The sequence below is a fragment of the Procambarus clarkii genome, chromosome 6 (assembly GCF_040958095.1).
Source record: "Procambarus clarkii isolate CNS0578487 chromosome 6, FALCON_Pclarkii_2.0, whole genome shotgun sequence".
Classification (NCBI taxonomy): domain Eukaryota; kingdom Metazoa; phylum Arthropoda; class Malacostraca; order Decapoda; family Cambaridae; genus Procambarus; species Procambarus clarkii.
This window is the reverse complement of record NC_091155.1, coordinates 37,843,705-37,866,521: the sequence shown is the minus strand read 5'-3', so window position 1 is coordinate 37,866,521 and position 22,817 is coordinate 37,843,705. Positions and strand designations below refer to the sequence as shown.

Below are 22,817 nucleotides of genomic sequence, written 5' to 3'. Positions count from 1 at the left end.
AGGCCACCATTGTGTCGTGTCCTCCCAGGCCACCATTGTGTCGTGTCCTCCCAGGCCACCATTGTGTCGTGTCCTCCCAGGCCACCATTGTTTCCAGTCCTCCCAGGCCACCATTGTGTCCAGTCCTCCCAGGCCACCATTGTGTCGTGTCCTCCCAGGCCACCATTGTGTCGTGTCCTCCCAGGCCACCATTGTGTCCAGTCCTCCCAGGCCACCATTGTGTCGTGTCCTCTCAGGCCACCATTGTGTCCAGTCCTCCCAGGCCACCATTGTGTCGTGTCCTCCCAGGCCACCATTGTGTCCAGTCCTCCCAGGCCACCATTGTGTCCAGTCCTCCCAGGCCACCATTGTGTCGTGTCCTCCCAGGCCACCATTGTGTCGTGTCCTCCCAGGCCACCATTGTGTCCAGTCCTCCCAGGCCACCATTGTGTCGTGTCCTCCCAGGCCACCATTGTGTCGTGTCCTCCCAGGCCACCATTGTGTCCAGTCCTCCCAGGCCACCATCGTGTCGTGTCCTCCCAGGCCACCATTGTGTCCTGTCCTCCCAGGCCACCATTGTGTCCAGTCCTCCCAGGCCACCATTGTGTCGTGTCCTCCCAGGCCACCATTGTGTCCTGTCCTCCCAGGCCACCATTGTGTCCTGTCCTCCCAGGCCACCATTGTGTCGTGTCCTCCCAGGCCACCATTGTGTCGTGTCCTCCCAGGCCACCATTGTGTCGTGTCCTCCCAGGCACCATTGTGTCCAGTCCTCCCAGGCACCATTGTGTCCAGTCCTCCCAGGCCACCATTGTGTCCAGTCCTCCCAGGCCACCATTGTGTCCAGTCCTCCCAGGCCACCATTGTGTCCAGTCCTCCCAGGCCACCATTGTGTCCAGTCCTCCCAGGCCACCATTGTGTCCAGTCCTCCCAGGCACCATTGTGTCCAGTCCTCCCAGGCCACCATTGTGTCCAGTCCTCCCAGGCCACCATTGTGTCCAGTCCTCCCAGGCCACCATTGTGTCCAGTCCTCCCTGGCCACCATTGTGTCGTGTCCTCCCAGGCCACCATTGTGTCCAGTCCTCCCAGGCCACCATTGTGTCGTGTCCTCCCAGGCCACCATTGTGTCCAGTCCTCCCAGGCCACCATTGTGTCGTGTCCTCCCAGGCCACCATTGTGTCGTGTCCTCCCAGGCCACCATTGTGTCCAGTCCTCCCAGGCCACCATTGTGTCGTGTCCTCCCAGGCCACCATTGTGTCCAGTCCTCCCAGGCCACCATTGTGTCGTGTCCTCCCAGGCCACCATTGTGTCGTGTCCTCCCAGGCCACCATTGTGTCCTGTCCTCCCAGGCCACCATTGTGTCCTGTCCTCCCAGGCCACCATTGTGTCGTGTCCTCCCAGGCCACCATTGTGTCGTGTCCTCCCAGGCCACCATTGTGTCGTGTCCTCCCAGGCCACCATTGTGTCCTGTCCTCCCAGGCCACCATTGTGTCGTGTCCTCCCAGGCCACCATTGTGTCGTGTCCTCCCAGGCCACCATTGTGTCCTGTCCTCCCAGGCCACCATTGTGTCCAGTCCTCCCAGGCCACCATTGTGTCGTGTCCTCCCAGGCCACCATTGTGTCGTGTCCTCCCAGGCCACCATTGTGTCCAGTCCTCCCAGGCCACCATTGTGTCCAGTCCTCCCAGGCCACCATTGTGTCGTGTCCTCCCAGGCCACCATTGTGTCCAGTCCTCCCAGGCCACCATTGTGTCGTGTCCTCCCAGGCCACCATTGTGTCGTGTCCTCCCAGGCCACCATTGTGTCGTGTCCTCCCAGGCCACCATTGTGTCGTGTCCTCCCAGGCCACCATTGTGTCGTGTCCTCCCAGGCCACCATTGTGTCGTGTCCTCCCAGGCCACCATTGTGTCCAGTCCTCCCAGGCCACCATTGTGTCCAGTCCTCCCAGGCCACCATTGTGTCGTGTCCTCCCAGGCCACCATTGTGTCGTGTCCTCCCAGGCCACCATTGTGTCCAGTCCTCCCAGGCCACCATTGTGTCGTGTCCTCCCAGGCCACCATTGTGTCGTGTCCTCGCAGGCCACCATTGTGTCGTGTCCTCCCAGGCCACCATTGTGTCGTGTCCTCCCAGGCCACCATTGTCTCCAGTCCTCCCAGGCCACCATTGTGTCGTGTCCTCCCAGGCCACCATTGTGTCCAGTCCCCCCAGGCCACCATTGTGTCGTGTCCTCCCAGGCCACCATTGTCTCCAGTCCTCCCAGGCCACCATTGTGTCGTGTCCTCCCAGGCCACCATTGTGTCGTGTCCTCCCAGGCCACCATTGTGTCGTGTCCTCCCAGGCCACCATTGTGTCCTGTCCTCCCAGGCCACCATTGTGTCGTGTCCTCCCAGGCCACCATTGTGTCGTGTCCTCCCAGGCCACCATTGTGTCCTGTCCTCCCAGGCCACCATTGTGTCCAGTCCTCCCAGGCCACCATTGTGTCGTGTCCTCCCAGGCCACCATTGTGTCGTGTCCTCCCAGGCCACCATTGTGTCCAGTCCTCCCAGGCCACCATTGTGTCCAGTCCTCCCAGGCCACCATTGTGTCGTGTCCTCCCAGGCCACCATTGTGTCCAGTCCTCCCAGGCCACCATTGTGTCGTGTCCTCCCAGGCCACCATTGTGTCGTGTCCTCCCAGGCCACCATTGTGTCGTGTCCTCCCAGGCCACCATTGTGTCGTGTCCTCCCAGGCCACCATTGTGTCGTGTCCTCCCAGGCCACCATTGTGTCGTGTCCTCCCAGGCCACCATTGTGTCCAGTCCTCCCAGGCCACCATTGTGTCCAGTCCTCCCAGGCCACCATTGTGTCGTGTCCTCCCAGGCCACCATTGTGTCGTGTCCTCCCAGGCCACCATTGTGTCGTGTCCTCCCAGGCCACCATTGTGTCCAGTCCTCCCAGGCCACCATTGTGTCGTGTCCTCCCAGGCCACCATTGTGTCGTGTCCTCGCAGGCCACCATTGTGTCGTGTCCTCCCAGGCCACCATTGTGTCGTGTCCTCCCAGGCCACCATTGTCTCCAGTCCTCCCAGGCCACCATTGTGTCGTGTCCTCCCAGGCCACCATTGTGTCCAGTCCCCCCAGGCCACCATTGTGTCGTGTCCTCCCAGGCCACCATTGTCTCCAGTCCTCCCAGGCCACCATTGTGTCGTGTCCTCCCAGGCCACCATTGTGTCGTGTCCTCCCAGGCCACCATTGTGTCGTGTCCTCCCAGGCCACCATTGTGTCGTGTCCTCCCAGGCCACCATTGTGTCGTGTCCTCCCAGGCCACCATTGTGTCGTGTCCTCCCAGGCCACCATTGTGTCGTGTCCTCCCAGGCCACCATTGTGTCCAGTCCTCCCAGGCCACCATTGTGTCGTGTCCTCCCAGGCCACCATTGTGTCGTGTCCTCCCAGGCCACCATTGTGTCGTGTCCTCCCAGGCCACCATTGTGTCGTGTCCTCCCAGGCCACCATTGTGTCGTGTCCTCCCAGGCCACCATTGTGTCGTGTCCTCCCAGGCCACCATTGTGTCGTGTCCTCCCAGGCCACCATTGTGTCCAGTCCTCCCAGGCCACCATTGTGTCGTGTCCTCCCAGGCCACCATTGTGTCGTGTCCTCCCAGGCCACCATTGTGTCGTGTCCTCCCAGGCCACCATTGTGTCGTGTCCTCCCAGGCCACCATTGTGTCCGTGTCCTCCCAGGCCACCATTGTGTCGTGTCCTCCCAGGCCACCATTGTGTCGTGTCCTCCCAGGCCACCATTGTGTCGTGTCCTCCCAGGCCACCATTGTGTCGTGTCCTCCCAGGCCACCATTGTGTCGTGTCCTCCCAGGCCACCATTGTGTCGTGTCCTCCCAGGCCACCATTGTGTCGTGTCCTCCCAGGCCACCATTGTGTCGTGTCCTCCCAGGCCACCATTGTGTCGTGTCCTCCCAGGCCACCATTGTGTCCAGTCCTCCCAGGCCACCATTGTGTCGTGTCCTCCCAGGCCACCATTGTGTCCAGTCCTCCCAGGCCACCATTGTGTCGTGTCCTCCCAGGCCACCATTGTGTCCAGTCCTCCCAGGCCACCATTGTGTCCAGTCCTCCCAGGCCACCATTGTGTCCAGTCCTCCCAGGCCACCATTGTGTCGTGTCCTCCCAGGCCACCATTGTGTCGTGTCCTCCCAGGCCACCATTGTGTCGTGTCCTCCCAGGCCACCATTATGTCGTGTCCTCCCAGGCCACCATTGTGTCGTGTCCTCCCAGGCCACCATTGTGTCGTGTCCTCCCAGGCCACCATTGTGTCCAGTCCTCCCAGGCCACCATTGTGTCGTGTCCTCCCAGGCCACCATTGTGTCGTGTCCTCCCAGGCCACCATTGTGTCGTGTCCTCCCAGGCCACCATTGTGTCGTGTCCTCCCAGGCCACCATTGTGTCGTGTCCTCCCAGGCCACCATTGTGTCGTGTCCTCCCAGGCCACCATTGTGTCCAGTCCTCCCAGGCCACCATTGTGTCGTGTCCTCCCAGGCCACCATTGTGTCCAGTCCTCCCAGGCCACCATTGTGTCGTGTCCTCCCAGGCCACCATTGTGTCGTGTCCTCCCAGGCCACCATTGTGTCGGTGTCCTCCCAGACCACCATTGTGTCGTGTCCTCCCAGGCCACCATTGTGTCGTGTCCTCCCAGGCCACCATTGTGTCCAGTCCTCCCAGGCCACCATTGTGTCGTGTCCTCCCAGGCCACCATTGTGTCGTGTCCTCCCAGGCCACCATTGTGTCGTGTCCTCCCAGGCCACCATTGTGTCGTGTCGTCCCAGGCCACCATTGTGTCGTGTCGTCCCAGGCCACCATTGTGTCGTGTCCTCCCAGGCCACCATTGTGTCGTGTCCTCCCAGGCCACCATTGTGTCGTGTCCTCCCAGGCCACCATTGTGTCGTGTCCTCCCAGGCCACCATTGTGTCCAGTCCTCCCAGGCCACCATTGTGTCGTGTCCTCCCAGGCCACCAATTGTGTCGTGTCCTCCCAGGCCACCATTGTGTCCAGTCCTCCCAGGCCACCATTGTGTCGTGTCCTCCCAGGCCACCATTGTGTCCTGTCCTCCCAGGCCACCATTGTGTCCAGTCCTCCCAGGCCACCATTGTGTCGTGTCCTCCCAGGCCACCATTGTGTCGTGTCCTCCCAGGCCACCATTGTGTCCTGTCCTCCCAGGCCACCATTGTGTCGTGTCCTCCCAGGCCACCATTGTGTCGTGTCCTCCCAGGCCACCATTGTGTCGTGTCCTCCCAGGCACCATTGTGTCCAGTCCTCCCAGGCCACCATTGTGTCGTGTCCTCCCAGGCCACCATTGTGTCCAGTCCTCCCAGGCCACCATTGTGTCGTGTCCTCCCAGGCCACCATTGTGTCCAGTCCTCCCAGGCCACCATTGTGTCCAGTCCTCCCAGGCCACCATTGTGTCCAGTCCTCCCAGGCCACCATTGTGTCGTGTCCTCCCAGGCCACCATTGTGTCGTGTCCTCCCAGGCCACCATTGTGTCGTGTCCTCCCAGGCCACCATTGTGTCGTGTCCTCCCAGGCCACCATTATGTCGTGTCCTCCCAGGCCACCATTGTGTCGTGTCCTCCCAGGCCACCATTGTGTCGTGTCCTCCCAGGCCACCATTGTGTCCAGTCCTCCCAGGCCACCATTGTGTCGTGTCCACCCAGGCCACCATTGTGTCGTGTCCTCCCAGGCCACCATTGTGTCGTGTCCTCCCAGGCCACCATTGTGTCGTGTCCTCCCAGGCCACCATTGTGTCGTGTCCTCCCAGGCCACCATTGTGTCCAGTCCTCCCAGGCCACCATTGTGTCGTGTCCTCCCAGGCCACCATTGTGTCCAGTCCTCCCAGGCCACCATTGTGTCGTGTCCTCCCAGGCCACCATTGTGTCGTGTCCTCCCAGGCCACCATTGTGTCGGTGTCCTCCCAGGCCACCATTGTGTCGTGTCCTCCCAGGCCACCAATGTGTCGTGTCCTCCCAGGCCACCATTGTGTCCAGTCCTCCCAGGCCACCATTGTGTCGTGTCCTCCCAGGCCACCATTGTGTCGTGTCCTCCCAGGCCACCATTGTGTCGTGTCGTCCCAGGCCACCATTGTGTCGTGTCGTCCCAGGCCACCATTGTGTCGTGTCGTCCCAGGCCACCATTGTGTCGTGTCCTCCCAGGCCACCATTGTGTCGTGTCCTCCCAGGCCACCTTTGTGTCGTGTCCTCCCAGGCCACCATTGTGTCGTGTCCTCCCAGGCCACCATTGTGTCCAGTCCTCCCAGGCCACCATTGTGTCGTGTCCTCCCAGGCCACCAATTGTGTCGTGTCCTCCCAGGCCACCATTGTGTCCAGTCCTCCCAGGCCACCATTGTGTCGTGTCCTCCCAGGCCACCATTGTGTCCTGTCCTCCCAGGCCACCATTGTGTCCAGTCCTCCCAGGCCACCATTGTGTCCAGTCCTCCCAGGCCACCATTGTGTCCAGTCCTCCCAGGCCACCATTGTGTCCAGTCCTCCCAGGCCACCATTGTGTCGTGTCCTCCCAGGCCACCATTGTGTCCTGTCCTCCCAGGCCACCATTGTGTCGTGTCCTCCCAGGCCACCATTGTGTCGTGTCCTCCCAGGCCACCATTGTGTCGTGTCCTCCCAGGCACCATTGTGTCCAGTCCTCCCAGGCCACCATTGTGTCCAGTCCTCCCAGGCCACCATTGTGTCGTGTCCTCCCAGGCACCATTGTGTCCAGTCCTCCCAGGCACCATTGTGTCCAGTCCTCCCAGGCCACCATTGTGTCCAGTCCTCCCAGGCCACCATTGTGTCCAGTCCTCCCAGGCCACCATTGTGTCCAGTCCTCCCAGGCCACCATTGTGTCCAGTCCTCCCAGGCCACCATTGTGTCCAGTCCTCCCAGGCCACCATTGTGTCCAGTCCTCCCAGGCACCATTGCGTCCAGTCCTCCCAGGCCACCATTGTGTCCAGTCCTCCCAGGCCACCATTGTGTCCAGTCCTCCCAGGCCACCATTGTGTCCAGTCCTCCCTGGCCACCATTGTGTCGTGTCCTCCCAGGCCACCATTGTGTCCAGTCCTCCCAGGCCACCATTGTGTCGTGTCCTCCCAGGCCACCATTGTGTCCAGTCCTCCCAGGCCAAAATTGTGTCGTGTCCTCCCAGGCCACCATTGTGTCGTGTCCTCCCAGGCCACTATTGTGTCCAGTCCTCCCAGGCCACCATTGTGTCGTGTCCTCCCAGGCCACCATTGTGTCCAGTCCTCCCAGGCCACCATTGTGTCGTGTCCTCCCAGGCCACCATTGTGTCGTGTCCTCCCAGGCCACCATTGTGTCGTGTCCTCCCAGGCCACCATTGTGTCCAGTCCTCCCAGGCCACCATTGTGTCCAGTCCTCCCAGGCCACCATTGTGTCGTGTCCTCCCAGGCCACCATTGTGTCCTGTCCTCCCAGGCCACCATTGTGTCGTGTCCTCCCAGGCCACCATTGTGTCGTGTCCTCCCAGGCCACCATTGTGTCGTGTCCTCCCAGGCCACCATTGTGTCGTGTCCTCCCAGGCCACCATTGTGTCCAGTCCTCCCAGGCCACCATTGTGTCGTGTCCTCCCAGGCACCATTGTGTCCAGTCCTCCCTGGCCACCATTGTGTCCAGTCCTCCCTGGCCACCATTGTGTCCAGTCCTCCCTGGCCACCATTGTGTCCAGTCCTCCCAGGCCACCATTGTGTCGTGTCCTCCCAGGCACCATTGTGTCGCGTCCTCCCAGGCCACCATTGTGTCCAGTCCTCCCAGGCACCATTGTGTCGTGTCCTCCCAGGCACCATTGTGTCGTGTCCTCCCAGGCCACCATTGTGTCGTGTCCTCCCAGGCACCATTGTGTCGTGTCCTCCCAGGCCACCATTGTGTCGTGTCCTCGCAGGCCACCATTGTGTCGTGTCCTCCCAGGCCACCATTGTGTCGTGTCCTCGCAGGCCACCATTGTGTCGTGTCCTCCCAGGCCACCATTGTGTCCAGTCCTCCCAGGCCACCATTGTGTCGTGTCCTCCCAGGCACCATTGTGTCGTGTCCTCCCAGGCCACCATTGTGTCCTGTCCTCCCAGGCCACCATTGTGTCGTGTCCTCCCAGGCCACCATTGTGTCGTGTCCTCCCAGGCCACCATTGTGTCGTGTCCTCCCAGGCCACCATTGTGTCGTGTCCTCCCAGGCCACCATTGTGTCGTGTCCTCCCAGGCCACCATTGTGTCGTGTCCTCCTAGGCCACCATTGTGTCCAGTCCTCCCAGGCCACCATTGTGTCGTGTCCTCCCAGGCCACCATTGTGTCGTGTCCTCCTAGGCCACCATTGTGTCCAGTCCTCCCAGGCCACCATTGTGTCCAGTCCTCCCTGGCCACCATTGTGTCGTGTCCTCCCAGGCCACCATTGTGTCGTGTCCTCCCAGGCCACCATTGTGTCCAGTCCTCCCAGGCCACCATTGTGTCGTGTCCTCCCAGGCCACCATTGTGTCGTGTCCTCCCAGGCCACCATTGTGTCCAGTCCTCGCAGGCCACCATTGTGTCCAGTCCTCCCAGGCCACCATTGTGTCCAGTCCTCGCAGGCCACCATTGTGTCCAGTCCTCCCAGGCCACCATTGTGTCCAGTCCTCGCAGGCCACCATTGTGTCCAGTCCTCCCAGGCCACCATTGTGTCGTGTCCTCCCTGGCCACCATTGTGTCGTGTCCTCCCAGGCCACCATTGTGTCCCTCAACCAGTGTTCCGGCAGAGGTTGATGTCGGCGCCCACGTGGGTGTCAGTGACTATAGCAGGTCCATATATAGCTGTCATTACTGAGGACAAAGAAGGTTCAAGTATATAGCACCCCCCCCCCCCCCTACAGTGCCTCTCTCAGGGCTGACTCAGCTGCCTCTCTAATATTAGCCAGACCTCTGTTATTGGCCCCATAACCCATCTCTGGGAGGGGCTGCTCTTACCACAAGGCCACGATGGGGTTCAGGCTCCATGGTCTCGGGTTTGCCACCGGGGTAAGGGGGTTTGTGGGTTATGGGGGGGGGGTAGGTTTGATAGCTTCCATTAGTGGGTAAGCGGGCCGGGCTTGGGCAGTAGAAGAACTCCCAGAACCCCATCAAGCAGGTATATGTGGGCCTGCGGGCCGCTCCAAGCAACAGCCTGGTGGACCAAGCAGGTACTAACCGTCAACCCCTTATTTATGAATGAAGGGAAGGGAACTATCAGGGGGAAAGCACCAAGCCACCACGACTATATAGCACTGGGAAGGGGTCAGGATTTGGGATGGGACGGAGGGAAAGGAATGGATAAACACAAAAGATGAGTCCTAACTGATGACGTTGTATATGTATTTGAGGGGACGAGTCTCAGCTCTGGTGTCCCGCCTCTGAACCCTTAATCGACTGAAGTATAAGCCACCGGAGCCTATTGGGCTCTATTAACTGTGTATGGAACTGGTTTCCCAGTTCTTGTCACATTCATATTCTTCACTATCATGACACTTGGGAAAATGTAATGTCTCTTTGGCTTATTCTGGATACAGCTGCATACTCCAGGATTGGTCTTACATATGTGGTGTACAAGATTCTGAATGATTCCTTACACAGGTTCCTGAACGCTGTTCTGATGTTAGCCAGCCTCGCATATGCCGCAGACGTTATTCTTTTTATGTGGGCTTCAGGAGACAGGTTTGGTGTGATGACAACTCCTAGATCTTTCTCTCTGTCTGTTTCATTAAGTACTTCATCTCCTATTCTGTATCCTGTGTCTGGCCTCCTGTTTCCACTGCCTAGTTTCATTACCTTACATTTACTTGGCTTGAACTTTTGCAGCCATTTGTTGGACCATTCAGTCTGTCTAGGTCATCTTGTAGCCTCCTACTATCTTCCTCTGTCTTAATCCTCCTCATAATTTTTGCATCATCAGCAAACAATGAGAGGAACGATTCTATACCCTCTGGAAGATCATTTACATATATCAGAAACAGTATAGGTCCAAGGACTGACCCCTGCGGTACTCCACTCGTAACGTCTCGCCAATCTGAGACCTCACCCCTCACACTGACTCGTTGTCTCCTGTTGCTTAGGTACTCCTCTATCCACCGGAGTACCTTCCCTCTCACTCCAGCCTGCATCTCCAACTTTCGCACTAGCCTCTTGTGTGGCACTGTATCAAAGACTTTCTGACAATCCAAAAATATGCAGTCTGCCCACCCTTCTCTTTCTTGCCTTATTTTTGTTGCCTGGTCGTAGAATTCAAGTAACCCTGTGAGGCAGGACCTGCCATCCCTGAACCCATGTTGATGCTGTGTTACAAAGTTCTTTCGCTCCAGATGTTCCACTAGCTTTCTTCGCACAATCTTCTCCATCAGCTTGCATGGTATGCAGGTTAGGGACACTGGCCTGTAGTTCAGTGCCTCCTGTCTATCACCCTTCTTTTATATTAGGGACTACATTAGCCGTCTTCCAAATATCTGGCAGTTCCCCTGTTGCCAGTGATTTGTTATACACCATGGAGAGCGGGAGGCACAGTTCTTCTGCTCCTTCCTTTAGTATCCAAGGGGAGATTCCATCCCGGCCTATAGCCTTTGTCACATCCAACTCTAGCAAAAACTTCCTTACCTCCCCGCTGGTAATCTCAAATTCCTCTAGTGGTTCCTGGTTAACTATTCCCTCTCTTATCTCTGGAACTTCACCCTTGTTCTAAGGTGAAGACCTCCTGGAATTTCTTATTCAGTTCCTCGCACACTTCCCTGTCGTTTGTAGTGAATCCTTCCGCCCCTATCCTTAATCTCATAACCTGTTCCTTTACTGTTGTTTTTCTCCTAATGTGGCTATGCAACAATTTAGGCCGAGTCTTTGCCTTGCTTGCGATGTCATTTTCGTATTGTCTTTCTGCCTCTCTTCTCATCCTGACATATTCATTCCTGGCATTCTGGTATCTTTCTCTGCTCTCAAGTTTTTTTTTTTTAGTGTAGTTCATTTATTATGCCCCCCATCCCCCCCCATACGGGAGCCGGTCGGCCGAGCGGACAGCACGCTGGACTTGTGATCCTGTGGTCCCAGGTTCGATCCCGGGCGCCGGCGAGAAACAATGGGCAGAGTTTCTTTCACCCTATGCCCCTGTTACCTAGCAGTAAAATAGGTACCTAGGTGTTAGTCAGCTGTCACGGGCTGCTTCCTGGGGGTGGAGGCCTGGTCGAGGACCGGGCAGCGGGGACACTAAAGCCCCGAAATCATCTCAAGATAACCTCAAGATATACCCATCTTGTGGGCGGTAGATGAAAGGGTTACAGAGGCACATAATGGGCTCAGGGACTGAACCCCACAATTCATTTAGCTAAGCAAGTTACAATCTTGATGAGCTAGTTACAAAATTCAGTATAAGTCATCACATCAACAATGTGTTCGAGATCGACCACAAGTACAGGTTCTAAATTAAGCAACTGACATATGTGGAGAGCTAGTGTCACAATTGATATGTTTGTCCTGCACACCGCCCCCCATCCAGTGGGCAGCGGTGGATAGGTTACACCGCCCCCCATCCAGTGGGCAGCGGTGGATAGGTTACACCGCCCCCCATCCAGTGGGCAGCGGTGGATAGGTTACACCGCCCCCCATCCAGTGGGCAGCGGTGGATAGGTTACACCGCCCCCCATCCAGTGGGCAGCGGTGGATAGGTTACACCGCCCCCATCCAGTGGGCAGCGGTGGATAGGTTACACCGCCCCCATCCAGTGGGCAGCGGTGGATAGGTTACACCGCCCCCCATCCAGTGGGCAGCGGTGGATAGGTTACACCGCCCCCCCATCCAGTGGGCAGCGGTGGATAGGTTACACCGCCCCCCATCCAGTGGGCAGCGGTGGATAGGTTACACCGCCCCCCATCCAGTGGGCAGCGGTGGATAGGTTACACCGCCCCCCATCCAGTGGGCAGCGGTGGATAGGTTACATCGCCCCCCATCCAGTGGGCAGCGGTGGATAGGTTACACCGCCCCCCATCCAGTGGGCAGCGGTGGATAGGTTACAATCACTCAGTTACTACCTACAGTTAGCAAACTGGGGATATTTGGCTAAAATTTCTGGTAGCAGATCATTTTGAATGAAATATTTACACATCGCTGGAACATTGGTTATAGAATTGTCTATAAATTCACGTATCTTTTCGCACTCCATCACATAGTGACGGAGGGTGTGCGAATAATTTTGTTGACACAGTTTACATTTGGTCAGGTCTACACCAGCAGATAATGAGAATTCCCAGAGATACTTGTAACAAATTGAGTGTAACCTTGGATTGTCAATGAGCAATCTGAGAGCAGCAGTACACCGAGAACTTCAACAAGATCTTGTAGATCTGAGGCAAAGTAAAATTGACACCAGTAATTCCATCTATCATCATACTATCATGCAAGAGGAGCCACACATCTATGGTTCATCCAATAAAATCAGCAGACTTCAAGATGTTACTACTGCTCGGCTTAGACTCTCAAGAGTCCTGTTATTCCTATAGTTTCTCCATGCCCTTTTACTTTGCTGCTTAGCTAGCCTACATCTCTGATTAAACCATGGGTTTCTCATCTTCATTTCACTGTTTTCCTTTTGGACTGGGACAAACTTGTTTGCTGCGTCCTTGCACTTCTGCGTGATGTAGTCCATCATATCTTGGGCCGTCTTTTCCCTGAGCTCTGTTTCCCATGCTATATCTGTTAGGAATTTTCTTATCTCCTCATAGTTTCCCTTTCGGTATGCTAACCTTTTGGTTTCGGTATCCCTCCTCGAGTTCAATAACCCTTCTTCAATCAAGTACTCAAACACCAGTACACTGTGGTCGCTCATTCCTACTGGGTCCTCAAAACCGATTTCTCTTATGTCGGAGTCGTTCAGAGTGAAGACTAGGTCGAGTCTCGCTGGTTCGTCATTGCCTCTCATCCTTGTGGGTTCTCCGACATGCTGGGTTAAAAAGTTGCTTGTCACCACCTCCAATAGTTTGGCTCTCCACGTATCCTCGCCTCCATGCGGTTCCTTGTTCTCCCAGTCAATCTTTCTGTGATTGAAGTCGCCCATGATGAGCAGGTGGGATCTATTTCTACAGGCAGCAGAGGCTGCCCTCTCAACTATAGTGTTAACTGCCATGTTGTTGTTTTCATACTCTTGACTGGGTCTTCTGTCATTTGGTGGAGGGTTGTGTGTGTGTGTGTGTGTGTGTGTGTGTGTGTGTGTGTGTGTGTGTGTGTGTGTGTGTGTGTGTGTGTGTGTGTGTGTTTGTGTGTGTACGCACGCATGTGTATCACATGCGTGCGTGTGGCATGAGAGTTTGGGTGAGGGTGTGTGTATATAAGATAAGATTGCCGGCAGTCCCTGGGAAACACTCCGTCTCGTCCACTCCCCGCGGAGTAAGCGAGGCTCCCGCCACACATGTAAATAAGACAATAACCTGGGACTAGCAAGGTTGCTAGTGGTGGAACATGTATTGCAGGTTGGCTTCCTTCGCGACACTTCCTGCCGCGGTGTTCCAATTTGGATTTAATTCGGCACAAAGGAATATACCTCAGTATATATTGGTATACCACATGTACATATATTGTGTGTAAGGTGCGTGTAGTGGTAGCGGCAGGTGTGTGGTGTGACCTTGAGAAGCGTGCAGGTGGGATACACCAACACCAGGTCTCAACATCATACAGTGACCTTGAGAAGCGTGCAGGTGGGATACACCAACACCAGGTCTCATCATCATACAGTGACCTTGAGAAGCGTGCAGGTGGGATACACCAACACCAGGTCTCATCATACAGTGATCTTGAGAAGCGTGCAGGTGGGATACACCAACACCAGGTCTCAACATACAGTGACCTTGAGAAGCGTGCAGGTGGGATACACCAGCACCAGGTCTCATCATACAGTGACCTTGAGAAGCGTGCAGGTGGGATACACCAGCACCAGGTCTCATCATACAGTGACCTTGAGAAGCGTGCAGGTGGGATACACCAACACCAGGTCTCATCAGCCCGGACATCAGCCCGGACCTCGGCCCGCGCCTTAGTGCTAAGCTCTGGCAACTTCTAGTGCCTCTTGTAATGTTGTGTGGCTTATGGCACTTGTTGCTACGGTGCTGTGGCTGGCGGAGGCCAGGTGTGTGTGTGTGTGTGTGTGTGTGTGTGTGTGTGTGTGTGTGTGTGTGTGTGTGTGTGTGTGTGTGTGTGTGTGTGTGTGTGTGTGTGTGTGTTAGGCATCCATCAGTCTCATGAGACTATGGAGTTGGGCTCTGGTTGTCGGTCTGGAGTGGCCTCTCCAGGGCCCAAAGCCAGGGTTGGTTGATACGGGGGAGAAGCTGTTACCCATGCAGCAGCTCCCCCCCCCCCCTCTCCAGGGCGCAAAGCCAGGGTTGGTTGATACGAGGGTAGAAGCTGTTACCCATGCAGCAGGTCCCCCCTCTCCAGGGCGGAAAGCCACGATTGGTTGATACAGAGAAGCTATTATGGCACCCCCTAGGCACACCTTGTTACCCATGTGACTGGAGAGGGTGCCAGGGTGCCATTTGACACGCCTGGCACTCCTGGCATCCTCACTGTTTATATTTACTCAGTGCCAACACACCATTAACTGCCACATGCACCATCACCACAATGAGAGACATTAACAAGGCAATTGATAGCAAGAATTCATTTACAACATTGCCAAAGGAGAAGAATTTCTTAGTCCTGTGCAGTAGACTCGAGTCTGGCATCTCCAGACCAAGTTTAGCACGATACAAGGGATATAAAATTGTATAAGTTTGGATTCAGGAGAAGACCTGGGTAAATACTGGTTTGCTAATGGGTTGTTGATTTGTGGAATAAGTTATTAGTTAATATATATATTTTGGGGTTATCTTGTGGTTATCTTGAGGTTATATTGTGGTTATCTTGAGGTTATATTGTGGTTATCTTGAGGTTATCTTGTGGTTATCTTGAGGTTATCTTGTGGTTATATTGTGGTTATCTTGAGGTTATATTGTGGTTATCTTGAGGTTATCTTGTGGTTATATTGTGGTTATCTTGAGGTTATATTGTGGTTATCTTGAGGTTATCTTGTGGTTATCTTGAGGTTATATTGTGGTTATCTTGAGGTTATCTTGTGGTTATCTTGAGGTTATATTGTGGTTATCTTGAGGTTATCTTGTGGTTATCTTGTGGTTATGTTGTGGCTATCTTGAGGTTATCTTGAGGTTATCTTGAGGTTATCTTGTGGTTATCTTGGGGTTATCTTGTGGTTATCTAGAGGTTATCTTGTGGTTATCTAGAGGTTATCTTGTGGTTATCTTGAGGTTATCTTGTGGTTATCTTGAGGTTATCTTGTGGTTATCTTGTGGTTATCTAGAGGTTATCTTGTGGTTATCTTGAGGTTATATTGTGGTTATCTTGAGGTTATATTGTGGTTATCTTGAGGTTATCTTGTGGTTATCTTGAGGTTATCTTGAGGTTATCTTGAGGTTATCTTGAGGTTATCTTGGGGTTATCTTGTGGTTATCTAGAGGTTATCTTGTGGTTATCTAGAGGTTATCTTGTGGTTATCTTGAGGTTATCTTGTGGTTATCTTGAGGTTATCTTGTGGTTATCTTGAGGTTATCTTGTGGTTATCTTGAGGTTATCTTGTGGTTATCTTGAGGTTATCTTGTGGTTATCTTGTGGTTATCTTGAGGTTATCTTGTGGTTATCTAGAGGTTATCTTGTGGTTATCTAGAGGTTATCTTGTGGTTATATTGTGGTTATCTTGAGGTTATCTTGTGGTTATCTTGTGGTTATCTTGAGGTTATCTTGTGGTTATCTAGAGGTTATCTTGTGGTTATCTAGAGGTTATCTTGTGGTTATCTAGAGGTTATCTTGTGGTTATCTAGAGGTTATCTTGTGGTTATCTAGAGGTTATCTTGTGGTTATCTAGAGGTTATCTTGGGGTTATCTTGAGGTTATCTTGTGGTTATCTAGAGGTAATCTTGGGGTTATCTTGTGGTTATCTTGAGGTTATCTTGAGGTTATCTTGTGGTTATCTTGAGGTTATGTTGAGGTTATCTTGAGGTTATCTTGGGGTTATCTTGTGGTTATCTTGAGGTTATCTTGAGGTTATCTTGTGGTTATCTTGTGGTTATCTTGAGGTTATCTTGTGGTTATCTTGAGGTTATCTTGTGGTTATCTTGAGGTTATCTTGAGGTTATCTTGTGGTTATCTTGTGGTTATCTTGAGGTTATCTTGTGGTTATCTTGAGGTTATCTTGAGGTTATCTTGTGGTTATCTTGAGGTTATCTTGTGGTTATCTTGTGGTTATCTTGAGGTTATCTTGGGGTTATCTTGAGGTTATCTTGAGGTTATCTTGTGGTTATCTTGAGGTTATCTTGTGGTTATCTTGGGGTTATCTTGTGGTTATCTAGAGGTTATCTTGTGGTTATCTTGAGGTTATCTTGAGATGATATCGGGACTTAGTGTCCCCGCGGCCCGGTCCTCGACCAGGCCTCCACCCCCCAGGAAGCAGCCCGTGACAGCTGACTAACACCCAGGTACCTATTTACTGCTAGGGTGAACAGGCGCATCAGGGTGAAAGAAACCCCGCCCATTTGTTTCCGCCCTCCGCCGGGTGATCGTAGCTATATACTGGCGTGTTCCGCAACTCTTCCAACCGCTCCTGTGCCAGGTAAGTCCACTACGGGCTCGCCATAGCCCGTGCTACATGGACACTTCGTTCTCAGTAGCTAAATCTATAACAACAACAATAAACTGGTCCTTCACGGGGCTATTCATGCCCGTGCCGCCTCTTGGGTGGCTTAATCTTAATCAATCAACTCTTTCTCTTATCACTAACGTCGCTACGGCCAAAAATTGTCGTATTAGAAAATGAAAATTTATTTTTCAAATGAAATGGCCACAAAAACAGCAAGTTAAGGGTCTTCTGGGAGGTTAGGAGGTCAGAAAAGTCTTCCTCAAGGTCTCAATACCTCATGAAAACGGTTAATGCAAAGTGCCCTAACCTAACCTACCAGCCTAAGCCAGGACCCAAAATAGAAATCGGGATAGTACGTCACTTTCGTCAGCCGCTTCCATGTTCTATTACGACAATTTCTTGCAGAAGTCTGCTGGCATTGATAGACCCGTGAGCCAAGCAGAGGTAACGCTAGGCACCTGCCACAGGTAACGGTAGCCACCTGCCACAGGTAACGGTAGCCACCTGCCACAGGTAACGGTAGCCACCTGCCACAGGTAACGGTAGCCACCTGCCACAGGTAACGCTAGCCACCTGCCACAGGTAACGCTAGCCACCTGCCACAGGTAACGCTAGCCACCTGCCACAGGTAACGCTAGCCACCTGCCACAGGTAACGCTAGCCACCTGCCACAGGTAACGGTAGCCACCTGCCACAGGTAACGGTAGCCACCTGCCACAGGTAACGCTAGCCACCTGCCACAGGTAACGCTAGCCACCTGCCACAGGTAACGGTAGCCACCTGCCACAGGTAACGGTAGCCACCTGCCACAGGTAACGGTAGCCACCTGCCACAGGTAACGGTAGCCACCTGCCACAGGTAACGCTAGCCACCTGCCACAGGTAACGCTAGCCACCTTGAATAAGGGCTATTCCTACTCGTATATAACAGGCTCATGAAATAAATGGGTCTCTAAGAATAGGTTTGAAGTTAGCTGCGGCAGGATAACAGCTCTTGCTTGCATTTTAACTTCACAAATCATTTGACAGCCCTTATGAACCCTTACGAGACAGAGAGAGAGAGAGATACAGAGACTGAGAGAGTGAGACATACAGAGACTGAGAGAGTGAGACATACAGAGAGTGAGAGATAGAGAGACTGAGAGAGTGAGAGAGACTGACAGAGACTGAGTGTGGTGCCACACTGTCTGGTCTGGTGTGGGCCGGCGCCACACCCTGTATTGATGGCTGGCGTTAGTGCTCTTCTAGTAGGGGTGTGGTGGAGGGGTCCTCACAGTAGGGGAGGGGGGGTGGGGTGTGGTGGGGGGTCCTCACAGTAGGGGAGGGGGGGTGGGGTGTGGTAGGGGGGTCCTCACAGTAGGGGAGGGGGGGTGGGGTGTGGTAGGGGGGGTCCTCACAGTAGGGGAGGGGGGGGGTGGGGTGTGGTGGGGGTCCTCACAGTAGGGGAGGGGGGGTGGGGTGTGGTGGGGGGTCCTCACAGTAGGGGAGGGGGGGGTGGGGTGTGGTAGGGGGGTCCTCACAGTAGGGGAGGGGGGGTGGGGTGTGGTAGGGGGGTCCTCACAGTAGGGGAGGGGGGGTGGGGTGTGGTAGGGGGGTCCTCACAGTAGGGGACGGGGGGTGGGGTGTGGTAGGGGGGTCCTCACAGTAGGGGAGGGGGGGGGTGGGGTGTGGTAGGGGGGTCCTCACAGTAGGGGAGGGGGTGTGGGGTGTGGTGGGGGGTCCTCACAGTAGGGGAGGGGGGTGGGGTGTGGTAGGGGGGTCCTCACAGTAGGGGAGGGGGTGTGGGGTGTGGTGGGGGGTCCTCACAGTAGGGGAGGGGGGGTGGGGTGTGGTGGGGGGTCCTCACAGTAGGGGAGGGGGGTGGGGTGTGGTAGGGGGGTCCTCACAGTAGGGGAGGGGGGGTGGGGTGTGGTAGGGGGGTCCTCACAGTAGGGGAGGGGGGGGGTGGGGTGTGGTAGGGGGGTCCTCACAGTAGGGGAGGGGGGGTGGGGTGTGGTAGGGGGGGTCCTCACAGTAGGGGAGAGGGGGGTTGGGGTGTGGTAGGGGGGTCCTCACAGTAGGGGAGGAGGGGTGGGGTGTGGTAGGGGGGTCCTCACAGTAGGGGAGGGGGGTGGGGTGTGGTAGGGGGGTCCTCACAGTAGGGGAGGGGGGGTGGGGTGTGGTAGGGGGGTCCTCACAGTAGGGGAGGGGGGGTGGGGTGTGGTAGGGGGGTCCTCACAGTAGGGGAGGGGGTGTGGGGTGTGGTGGGGGGTCCTCACAGTTGGGGAGGGGGTGGGGTGTGGTAGGGGGGTCCTCACAGTAGGGGAGGGGGTGTGGGGTGTGGTGGGGGGTCCTCACAGTAGGGGAGGGGGGGTGGGGTGTGGTAGGGGGGTCCTCACAGTAGGGGAGGGGGTGTGGGGTGTGGTAGGGGGGTCCTCACAGTAGGGGAGGGGGGGTGGGGTGTGGTAGGGGGGTCCTCACAGTAGGGGAGGGGGGGTGGGGTGTGGTAGGGGGGGTCCTCACAGTAGGGGAGGGGGGGGGGGGGGTGGGGTGTGGTGGGGGTCCTCACAGTAGGGGAGGGGGGGTGGGGTGTGGTGGGGGGTCCTCACAGTAGGGGAGGGGGGGGTGGGGTGTGGTAGGGGGGTCCTCACAGTAGGGGAGGGGGGGTGGGGTGTGGTAGGGGGGTCCTCACAGTAGGGGAGGGGGGGTGGGGTGTGGTGGGGGGGTCCTCACAGTAGGGGAGGGGGGGTGGGGTTTACCCATTGGGGAAGTGTTCACAGTAGGGGGGAGTGTGAAACTGATACATTAGGGGGGGGGGGAGAATACAGTGTAGGGGTGGATAAGAACATAAGAACATAAGAACAAAGGTAACTGCAGAAGGCCTATTGGCCCATACGAGGCAGCTCCTATTCTATAACCACCCAATCCCACTCATATACTTGTCCAACCCGTGCTTGAAACAATCGAGGGACCCCACCTCCACAATGTTACGCGGCAATTGGTTCCACAAATCAACAACCCTGTTACTGAACCAGTATTTACCCAAGTCTTTCCTAAATCTAAACTTATCCAATTTATATCCATTGTTTCGTGTTCTGTCCTGTGTTGATACTTTTAATACCCTATTAATATCCCCCCGGTTATGTCCATTCATCCACTTGTAAACCTCTATCATGTCACCCCTAACTCTTCGCCTTTCCAGTGAATGCAACTTAAGCTTTGTTACTCTTTCTTCATATGAAAGATTTCTAATTTGGGGAATTAACTTAGTCATCCTACGCTGGACACGTTCAAGTGAATTTATATCCATTCTATAATATGGCGACCAAAACTGAACTGCATAATCTAAATGGGGCCTAACTAGAGCAAGATATAGCTTGAGAACCACACCAGGTGTCTTGTTACTAACGCTGCGATTAATTAATCCAAGTGTCCGATTTGCCTTATTACGAACATTTATGCATTGATCCTTTTGTTTTAAATTCTTACTAATCATAACTCCCAGATCCCTTTCGCAATCCGACTTCGCAATCACAACACCATCTAGCTCGTATCTTGTAACTCTATCATCATTACCTAACCTCAGAACTTTACATTTATCAGCATTAAACTGCATCTGCCAATCCTTTGACCATTTCAAAACCCTATCTAGATCAACTTGAAGTGATAGTGAGTCCTCCTCCGAATTAATTTCCCTACCGATTTTCGTATCATCGGCAAATTTGCAAATGTTGCTACTCAAACCTGAATCTAAATCATTTATATATATTATAAACAACAGAGGTCCCAGGACAGAGCCTTGAGGCACTCCACTTACAACATTTTCCCACTCTGACTTGAAGTAATAGGGGATGTATACAGCGGCATGTGCTTACCTATTAGTGACCACATGGAAGTCAAGTTAGCTCTTTGTGTCTCCCAGACGGTCCAGAAGTGATTGGGCACCATTCCTTTCCCACCGTCCCATCCCAAATCCTTACCCCTTCCCAGTGCTATATAGTCATAATGGCTTGGTGCTTTTCCCTTGCTCATTCCCTTCCCTTCCTAAAGCCGTTTATTCCTGGCGCGATAATTAACCTTTCCATCGAATCTTTTTTTTTGCCATTGACTGAAACAACTTCTTCCTTCAAGTCATCAACTTGACAGCCCACCTTTACAGACTACGAGAGCTTTCTTCTCCAAGACTCAATTATGTGTTCAGCTTCCCCTGAAGGGGCATGACGGCTGAGTGAACAGCACTCAGGATTCGTAGTCTTGAGGTTCCCGGGGTTCGATCGCCGGTGGAGGCGGAAACAAATGGGCAGTTTCTGTCACCCTGGTGCCCCTGATCACCTAGCAGTAAATTAGGTACCTGGGAGTTAGACAGCTGCTTCGAGACCTGAAATACTGTCTCCTCTCTTCTCAAGGCAACAGACTCGACGAATATAAGTCATTTACGTCACTTGTTCCGTCTTAATTGGTCGTTAGTCAACGGCTGCGTTGTTCACTGTTGTTCCTTAATGTAATCTGAGCCCAGAGCGGCCTGTACACCTTAGTAATTAACTACCAAATGCTACATGCACTTGGGAACACTTATCCTACAGTTACAAGTACACACACGGGTCTGATTCACGAAGCAGTTACCCAAGCACTTACGAACGTGTACATCTTTCCTCAATAATTGACGGCTTTGGTTACATTTATTAAACAGTTTACAAGCATGAAAACTTGCCAATCAACTGTTGTTATTGTTATAAACAGCCTCCTGGTGCTTCCGACCTCATTATCTGTTTAATAATTGTAAACACAGCCTAATGATTGAGAGGAGAATTGGCTAAATGTACCAAATGCCGGTGGCTGAGCGGACAGAACACTGGACGCGTGATCCTGTGGTCCCGGGTTCCATCCCAGCGAGAGACAATGGGCCGAGTTTCTTTCACCCTGATGCTCCCGTTACCTAGCAGTAAATAGGTACCTGGGAGTTAGTCAGCTGTCACGGGCTGCTTGCTGGGGGGTGGAGGCCTGGTCGAGGACCGGGCCGCGGGGACGCTCACAGCCCCGAAATCATCTCAAGATAACCTCAAGATAACCTCAAGATATTTTGTTATGTAAAGTGGTTGTGAGTAGAGTGCCAGGTGTATGTTATGTAAAGTGGTTGTGAGTAGAGTGCCAGGTGTATGTTATGTAAAGTGCTTGTGAGTAGAGTGCCAGGTGTATGTTATGTAAAGTGGTTGTGAGTAGAGTGCCAGGTGTATGTTATGTAAAGTGGTTGTGAGTAGAGTGCCAGGTGTATGTTATGTAAAGTGCTTGTGAGTAGAGTGCCAGGTGTATGTTATGTAAAGTGCTTGTGAGTAGAGTGCCAGGTGTATGTTATGTAAAGTGGTTGTGAGTAGAGTGCCAGGTGTATGTTATGTAAAGTGGTTGTGGGTAGAGTGCCAGGTGTATGTTATGTAAAGTGGTTGTGAGTAGAGTGCCAGGTGTATGTTATGTAAAGTGGTTGTGAGTAGAGTGCCAGGTGTATGTTATGTAAAGTGGTTGTGGGTAGAGTGCCAGGTGTATGTTATGTAAAGTGGTTGTGGGTAGAGTGCCAGGTGTATGTTATGTAAAGTGCTTGTGAGTAGAGTGCCAGGTGTATGTTATGTAAAGTGCTTGTGAGTAGAGTGCCAGGTGTATGTTATGTAAAGTGGTTGTGAGTAGAGTGCCAGGTGTATGTTATGTAAAGTGGTTGTGGGTAGAGTGCCAGGTGTATGTTATGTAAAGTGGTTGTGGGTAGAGTGCCAGGTGTATGTTATGTAAAGTGGTTGTGGGTAGAGTGCCAGGTGTATGTTATGTAAAGTGGTTGTGGGTAGAGTGCCAGGTGTATGTTATGTAAAGTGGTTGTGAGTAGAGTGCCAGGTGTATGTTATGTAAAGTGCTTGTGAGTAGAGTGCCAGGTGTATGTTATGTAAAGTGGTTATGGGTAGAGTGCCAGGTGTATGTTATGTAAAGTGGTTATAAGTAAGTCATGTATGACTACCTTAAGTGTCTACTAACTCACACCTGTCCCTCTCTCTATTAGACCCATGTTAAGTGCAATATGAATTTACATATTTACATAATGTGTAAATTATTAGGCCGAGTAAATGCCGCGTGTCTACAGGCTTGGTAATGTCGTATATATAGACCAAAATTACTTTAAATGTGTTTCAATG

The 22,817-nt window shown here is 53.7% G+C and overlaps 1 protein-coding gene across 1 annotated transcript in view; it reads left to right on the top strand.

The window, feature by feature from the left end:
- LOC123754096 (serine-rich adhesin for platelets) overlaps positions 1-22,817 on the top strand; it is a 61,938-nt gene that overhangs the window by 11,701 nt on the left and 27,420 nt on the right.